General features: G+C 43.2%; 1 pseudogene across 1 annotated transcript; it reads left to right on the top strand.

The window, feature by feature from the left end:
* The first annotated feature begins 1,670 nt into the window (after window positions 1-1,670).
* Window positions 1,671-2,171, top strand: LOC311618771 (large ribosomal subunit protein uL23-like; annotated as a pseudogene). The gene has a single exon. The product of its transcript is annotated as a large ribosomal subunit protein uL23-like (transcript).
* Window positions 2,172-8,107: the final 5,936 nt, after the last annotated feature.

The raw sequence follows: 8,107 nt of genomic DNA on the forward strand, positions 1-8,107 counted from the left end.
ATAGTGAAAGAAGTGCAGTGTGCCTGCTACTGTCCGTGGCCTGGCAAAGTTTACTTCTTGCCCGTGAGAAATTGACAAGGAGAATCTGCTCCTCATAATCACTCAAGAGTCCAGGCTGGCATAAGCTCCATCTCAACACATGCTTTCACCGCGCCGAGAGGGAGAGTTCCTTTAGGGAAGCATGACAAGTCATGTTTTTAACATTTCTGCTTGGAAGGAACAACACCCTCCATTTCTGCTCACATTTCATTTGCCAAAGCAAGCTGCACAGCCATGCCTGCGTTCGATAGGGTAGGGGCGTCTAATCCTCCCTCCAGAAGGTCCGCTGCATGCTTGTGAGCAGCAGTAACACATCTACCACTCTGTGACTCAAATGCATGAAGCAGGGATATGTTTTCTAGAACTGATCTCATCTCCTTCTGGAGCCCTACTCGCAGTGATGGTGAAAGATTCCTGTTCAGGATTTCCCTGAAGTGCTCTGATTACTTCTGACCCCCATCCCCTAAAGACTCTCAGTGAGAATGGGAGAAGGCGGACCAAAGCCCACAGGCTAAGTCCTTTGCCCTTCTCCTCTCCCATGCCCACTCCTCCTGAGCTCTAAGCTCGGCCCTCCAAATTTTGGAGTTTTGTTTTTTAAAAGAAAGCTTTGGAATCTAGAAAGGTGTGGTGTTGTGGTTTTGTTTGTGTATTGTTGCTGTTTTTTTCAACAGAGCCTGGCTTGCAATAACTCCTTCACTTTAGACTTAACAAATCTAATATAAATGGTATGAATTGGATGATGACAAATCAGCAATGTGGAAACATGTCATTCCCTTTATTTTCATATCTGCACACACTTTTCTTTGATGAGCTTCCACTCCGCTTGACTGCAAAGAAACTAAATTTAGTCCAATCCACTTGGCCCAGCCAGCAATGTCTTTTTATTCACTTCAGGAATTAGTCTCAGTTAGTATCACTCATGTCTCTTTCCCAACTTCCTTCTCCTCCTTCCCTTTGACTCTACACCCTGGAGAAAGGGAAGAATTGAGTGCCTCACTCACTTCTGAGGCAGGTTCTGGGCCCCGCAGAAAAAGTCAAGCATCCTTGCCAGGCCATGTGGTGGGGACCCAAATACTCTTCATCCCTCTCAGCTGCACTGTTCCTTGGTGCCTTCATACCCAATGGTAGGAGAGCATACCTGTCAGCCTAGTCTTCAGAGGAGCTCCTGGCAAGAAGTAGGCACCAGCTTCGTGTTCTAGAATCACCCTTCAAACCCCACATGATACTCTTAGGGACTCTTTGGGTTGGGGGTCAACAGAGAGAATAGGTCAAGTACTTTCTATACCTCTGCCGAAGGGAGAAAGGGGAAGAGACTAGGTGCCTAATATAACACCCCATGACCTCTGCCTTCTCCAGAAGTCCCTTCTCCTTTTCCATATGGCCTTATATTTTCCCCTTCAGGCAGGAGGAAGTTGAACCACTTTGGGGGGGGGGGGCCACAGTCACTTTGTCACACACCTGACAAGCTGTCATTGGGTGTGGACTTGGATGTTGCATGAGTGAGTAGTCATGACCAAAGGAAAGTTGAACTTGTGGTCCAATATTTCAAGTTATTTCCCCATGTAAATATTTTATACATGCTGCGTCCACAACTTGATCTGTGAAAGGTCAAGCTTTTCCTTTTTATGAAGATGGCACTGAAAGCTAAGAAGGAAGCCCCTGCCCTTCCCAAAGCCAAAGCCAAAGCCAAAGCAAAGGCTTTGAAGGCAAAGAAAGTGATGCTGAACAGCATGCACACACACACAACACACACACACACACACACACACACACAAGAAGATCTGCACGTCACCCACCTTGTGACGGCCAAAGACACTAAGGCTCCAAAGGCAGCCTAAATATCCTCAGAAGATCACACCCACAAGAAACAAGCTTGACCACTATGCCATCATCAAATTCCCCCACTACTGAGTCAGCCATGAAGAAGATAGGAGACAGCAATACATTGTGTTCATTGTGAATATCAAAGCCTGAACCAGCACCAGATCAAACAGGCTGTGAAGAAGCTCTGTGATATCGATGTGGCCAAGGTCAACACCCTGATCAGACCTGATGGAGAGAAGAAGGCATATGTTCAACTAGCTCCTGACTATGATGCTTTGGATGTTGCCAACAAAATTTGCATCATCTAAACTGAGTCCAGCTGCCTAATTCTAAATATAAATTTAGAATTTACATAAAATAGAATTTCTATTATACTGTAAAAGAAAGGTCAAGCTCTTGATTTATCTCTTGTTCCCCAAGTGACTAGCCTAATTAATACTTTTGGAATACTGAATATATGATCTATAAAGCAATATTTTGAAAAGGTCCTGATTCAAAAAACTGAAAATGGAACTCCCATTTGACCTAGGAATATATCCCAAGAAACTAGAAACACCAATCAGAAAGGATATGTGCACCCCTATGTTCATTGTAGCACAATTTGCAATAGCTAGGATTTGGAAACAGCCTAGGTGCCCGTCAGCAGATGATTGGATTCAAAAACTATGGTACATCTACACAATGGAATACTATGCTGCCATAAAAAAGAAGGAATTCTTATCATTTGCAGCAACCTGGATGGAATTGGAGAACATCATGCTGAGTGAAATAAGCCAGTCAATGAAAGAGAAACACCACATGACCTCACTCATTTACGGATAATAAAGAACATTATAAACTGATGAACCAAAAGATAGATATAGAGACAGTAAAACAACAAGCAGACTGTCAAATTACAGTGGGGAGGGAAGGGAAATAAGAAATCAACCGAAGGACTTGTGTGCATGCACATAAATACAACCAATGGACACAAAACTCTGGAGAGGGAGGGCATGTATGGGGGGGGGGGGCGCAATGGTAAGATATGTACACATATAATACCTTAATAAAAAAAAAAAATGGGGAAAAAAGAGAAAAGGTCCTGATTGTCATTCCCTCACATTTCCTCTGCCTTTTTGGTCCCAGGTCCTTACATCAGAGCCCACTGATGCCTTTTTCCCACAGGTCAAGAGTATTATAACCTGGGGCTTGAGAGTCGCAGATGCTAGATGCTGACCAAATAGACTACAAGCCTGGCTCTCAGGGGACACTCCGTCAATCAAGAATTTAAAAGAAGCCAAGAACTGAGCCATGTCTAAAGAATCAGGGTTGGGCCCTAATTCTTATTTATTAGGAAAAATTATCTATCTGTCTTCAGGTTCTCTCTCTGTCAACATGCACACATACACAATTCTTAAACAGAGATGGGGCATTCCCTCAGTTGGTTTAACAGTCGATGAGATAAGCAAGTTAGCATATGTGAAAAGCTCTGTGGTCTCTAATAGGCTTTGAAAGTGTAAGTTGAGCCCTGGCCAGGTGGCTCAGTTGGTTGGCACGTCACCCCATGCACCAAAGGGTTTCAAGTTTGATTCCTGGTCAGGGCACATACCCAGGTTCAATCCCCAGTCAGGGCACATGTGGGAGGTAAATCCTAGAGGGAGAATTTAAAAAAAAAAAAAAAAAAAAGTATGAATTGATGTTAGTATAGATAATAATTTTTTTATTACATCTCTTGAACTGGTACATTCGTGGAATACAGGATCCCCATCACCACTTACTTTGCAACAATACAGCAGAGTAGATATGACTGAACATTGGCACCACAAAGACATAGATTTGAACCTGGTTCTGTGACTCACTACCTGGGACACTTAGCAAAAGTATTTTTGTTTTTGTTTTTGTTTTCTTAGCAAGGTTCTTAACTTCCCTGAGGGTCAATTATCCCATCAGCAAAATGGAGCTAATAATGAATGTGTAATATTATGGATCATAAAAAGAGATCAAGAAAGAGACTATTATTACTGTTTACTACTTTATTTTTCACTTTTGTCAAATGGTGTCACACTTTGCTTCTCTTAGATCCTTATTCAATAATCCAGGAAAATATACATATCTGGCCCAACTAGTGTGGTTCAGTTGGTTGGGCATCCCCCCTGTGCACCAAAAGGTTGCTGGTTTGATTCCTGGTCAGGGCATGTGTCTGGATTGCATGCTCGATCCCCATTAAGGGTTGTGCAGAGACAACCAGCAATGTTCCACTCTCACATCAATGTTTCTCTCCCTCTCTCTCTCTCTCTCTCTCTCTCTCTCTCTCTCTCTCTCTCTCTCTCCCCCTAAAAATCAATATAAATATTTTTAAATACATCTTAGAAAGGGGGGGGGGGGGGGAGAGAAAGCAAGCAGGCCAGGCACTCTCCTTCGTGAGTTTTCATCCCACTGTGTTGTAAAGAAAGCTTAATTGACACAATATCGATAACATAGCCTCTCAAAACATTAAGCATCATCCCTTATCTTGGAGAGCCATTAGAAGCTGAGCAAGAAACTGATGTGATTGTATCAGGCCAGCCCACAAGGGGACTAGAACGCCATGATCAACCTTTGCTGGAGTATTTGGCAGTTCCTAACCTTATAAAACCCACTGCGAATACATGATGAATGGCATTCATCTGCAGCACTAAGATTAAGGGCTTTTGCACAAATGAAATATACTGCAGGTTGCATACAATTCCCCCTTCTCCAGTTCACTCTCGTTTTATAAGGCTCACAGAAATCCCCATGTCCTTGGATGGCCTCATTAAATAGATCATTCTTCGTTTGCTCTAATTTTTAGTGAGTATTTAATTTTAAAACTTTGGTAACTGTATTAATCACAATTTATTTGTGATACACCTCACCAAAGACATCTCAATTGAGGACTGCTGCTCCAGATAAGGGACACTGGAATTAGTTTAAAATATTGATGCTGAGTGTCAGTTATTAGTAGAATTTCAATAACCTAGCCTAGCCTATCGCCTATGTTGTTATATGCTATACTTTATAATTTACTTAAAATTTTTCTATTTAATTACTTATGTTATTTCTTCAATGATCCAACATGTTTAAAAGGACAGCATGACTTAGGAATGGTTTATTACATCGTCTCATCACAAATATTTTTCATGTAGCTGCTCATGGTCATTTTGAATATCATGCATTAACTGTCACCATGCTTTTATGAAACGGTTTTCAGTAACATGATTTATAAAGTGCCTTGTGCTGAAACATGTTCCCATTTATTTCTTCATGTATTATAGTACAATTAGGATTGAAATGTTGTATTTGCTCGCCAGCCTGTGTACTCCTGTATAGTTCATACTTGTGACTACTTCTAGAATAATTATATGAAAGTAAATAAAATTAAAGACACTTAATATAAATGGTTACCCTCAAGACACACTGCCCATATTAAACTGTCTGGAGATCTGGTGCTCATCTCCATGGGCGAGCAACAGATGGCGAGCTCTGTTTGTCACGTTACTGTGGAGCTTCTAAACGTGCCTGATGGGAATTCCATTACTTGCACAGCTGCACAGGTGACCTCCTTTCTTTCCTCTTGCCAGTTTCAGAATCTACGAGGCAGTTTTAAACATGATTTTAAAATACAACATATGGAAATATGGCTGTACTTGGCATATTTACTCTAGTGGGAAAAAAAACCTATCCTTTCTTCTTTAACCCCTAGAATTGTGGGATGTATGGTTTTCCATCTTCTAAGTTTTTCTACAAAAAAATGTATGTAATGCCCTTCAACATCTAGATAATTTTAAAGCATTATTTTTTAACACATACTGGGCAAATACGATTTTTTATGAACTAAACTTTTATAAAGAGCTCTTATGTTCTTATCGAATAGATTAAATGAGTAAAAGGTAGAATTTGAGACATCTGAAAGGTATTCTCAACCCAGAAATATCCTCCTTCCCAAGACCTGAAAATTCTCCATGAATAATGCACTATTTGGAGTTCAGCAGTCTCTGTCCAGGCACCATTTTTACAAAAGGCACCATTTTTACAAAAGAGCCAGAATTGAAACCCAGTTTCGATCTTATACTTTTCCCCTACAATGTGCTGTTTCCCTTGGAAAACAGTCACCAACCAAGTAAATGTAAAGGGATTTTCTTAAGTGAGAGGAAAGATATCAGTACATGAAAACACTGAGCCAGAAGAGATGAGGACACAGAAAAGAGGGGGGGAGGAGGAATTTATTTATGTCACTTTAAAAAATAAAAGCATTTAGATTTAGTAAATGCTCAGTACACAAGGAGATGCCTCCAAAAAATGGAAAGGGTGCAACTCAGCGTAGTTAATGTTAGTCTCTGGCAAACAATCCAAAGGGGGCTTTCCAAATCATTATTCCTCTGGTGCGCGGAGCCCACGGACAGAGAACAGAGGTGGATAATTGGACAGCAGCACAACTCGCTTCTCGGTTGGCAACTTTTCAAAGCCTTTTAAATCCTCACTAGCAACTGCCCTTTCCGGTTCTCTTTCCCACCTTCTGGCTGCTGTCTCCGCAAACTCTGCAGCCTCTGTTTTGATTGGCCTAAAAATTCTGCCCACTGCCAATATCGGGAAAAACACCTAATGCAGAGACCATCTGAACATAAACCACCAGCTGTAATGCCCAAGTGTCATAAACCCCAAAGACTACCAGGGAGCCGAATCCGATGCAATTGCAGAAAGCCTGTATTTATTTCGGACTAGTCCGAGCTCAGTCCCACTTACACCAGCGAAGGCATGGGCGAGAAAGAGGAAGAACTTAACATATCAATGGGTTTTATAGGGAGGGTGGTGCCACTACCTTGGCTGACCTGATTGGTTGAGTTAGGCCTAGGGTCCAGTTACCTGGAGCTGGACCCGCCCCACCCTGCCTTCTCACCCCACCTGCCCTCTCGCCCTGCCTGCCCTCTTACCCCGCCCTGCCCCCTCACCCCGCCCTGCCCTCTCACAGCCATTTAATAGCATGGGGTCTCCCCTGGATCCCAGTTCCCGCCTAAAGAGAATGTCCTGTTTTTAGCTTGGGCTGCAGGAACACCGTTCGTCGTGTGAAAGAGAAGGAAATAAAAGTCCTTCCATTTGGTCAGCGGGCATATAAAGAGAGCAGGATAGATAACCCAGAACGGAGCGCCGAGACAAGGCCAAACCCGCTAAGCAGCCTGAGTTAGGAATTCCCTAATGCATAAGGATTAACAGCAGGCTTTTGCAGAGCAATTGTTTGTTTGTTTGTTTGTTTGTTTGTTTTGAGGAAGGAAATCTCTTTAGCAACCTAAAATGGCATTTAACACATTGATTCTCAACTCTGGCTGCACATTAGAATCTCCTGGAGAGATTGTTCTTACGGAAATGCTTGGGTCCCACCACAGAGAGTTTGCATTTAAAAAAAAAAAAAAAACTCCACCAGGGATTCTGATGCACAGCTGTGATTGAGAGCTGATTGAGAATGTGGGGAAAGCTTATATGCAGAGGCTGGAGATCTAAACCCTGATTGCAGAAAGAAGCCTCCCAGAGCAGGTCACCTGGCAGGTGCAGACCGGCGGGACCCCCGCAGCCCAGCAGAGAAGCCTGCGCCAGCACGTGCTGTGCCGGAGCCCTACAGGGGAACTTGGTTTTTGCTTCAAAACTCTGCTGTGACTACACGCAGCTGGGTGCTTACACATAACTCCTCACTACTCACAGCACCGAGACCAGCAGCGAGGGCGAGCCCTGCAAGCGTGTGAGAGACGCGATTGTCGGCCCTCCTCTCCCCATCCTGCTGCATCAGGATCTGCATTTTAACAAGACGCTCGCCGGTAATGAATTTGCTCATCAAATTTATGAGGAACAAAGGTCTCTCTCTCTCTCTTTGTGGAACTGACAAACCAGTGATCCTTCCAGAAACTTATTTTCACAAACTGATAGGAAGGATGGTTGGGAAGATTGCTTTGTTTGTTTGCGGTTTGGTTTAATTTGCTAAAGAATCAGGGGTTTTCCGTGCGTGAGTGTTTGAAGAGAAAGGAAGAGACAAGGACAATGGAAGGTGTGGTGTTTTCAGTTCCAGTAGGGAAAAAATGATGAAGTCAAAACGTGAAGAAACTTTTTTCCTAAAAGACTCAGTGAGACCCTGGTCAGTAGTGCCCTTCCGGAACCCAGGTGATGACGTGCCATCGCTGAGACAGGGGAAGGAGAACCCTCCCCACTGCTGCCGGAACCGGCTCTGCATTGACACACCAGGTCTGGGGCAAGGGGCAGG

This window comes from Pipistrellus hanaki, assembly GCF_964339955.1.
Source record: "Pipistrellus hanaki genome assembly, chromosome: 3".
NCBI classification, from domain to species: Eukaryota; Metazoa; Chordata; class Mammalia; order Chiroptera; family Vespertilionidae; genus Pipistrellus; species Pipistrellus hanaki.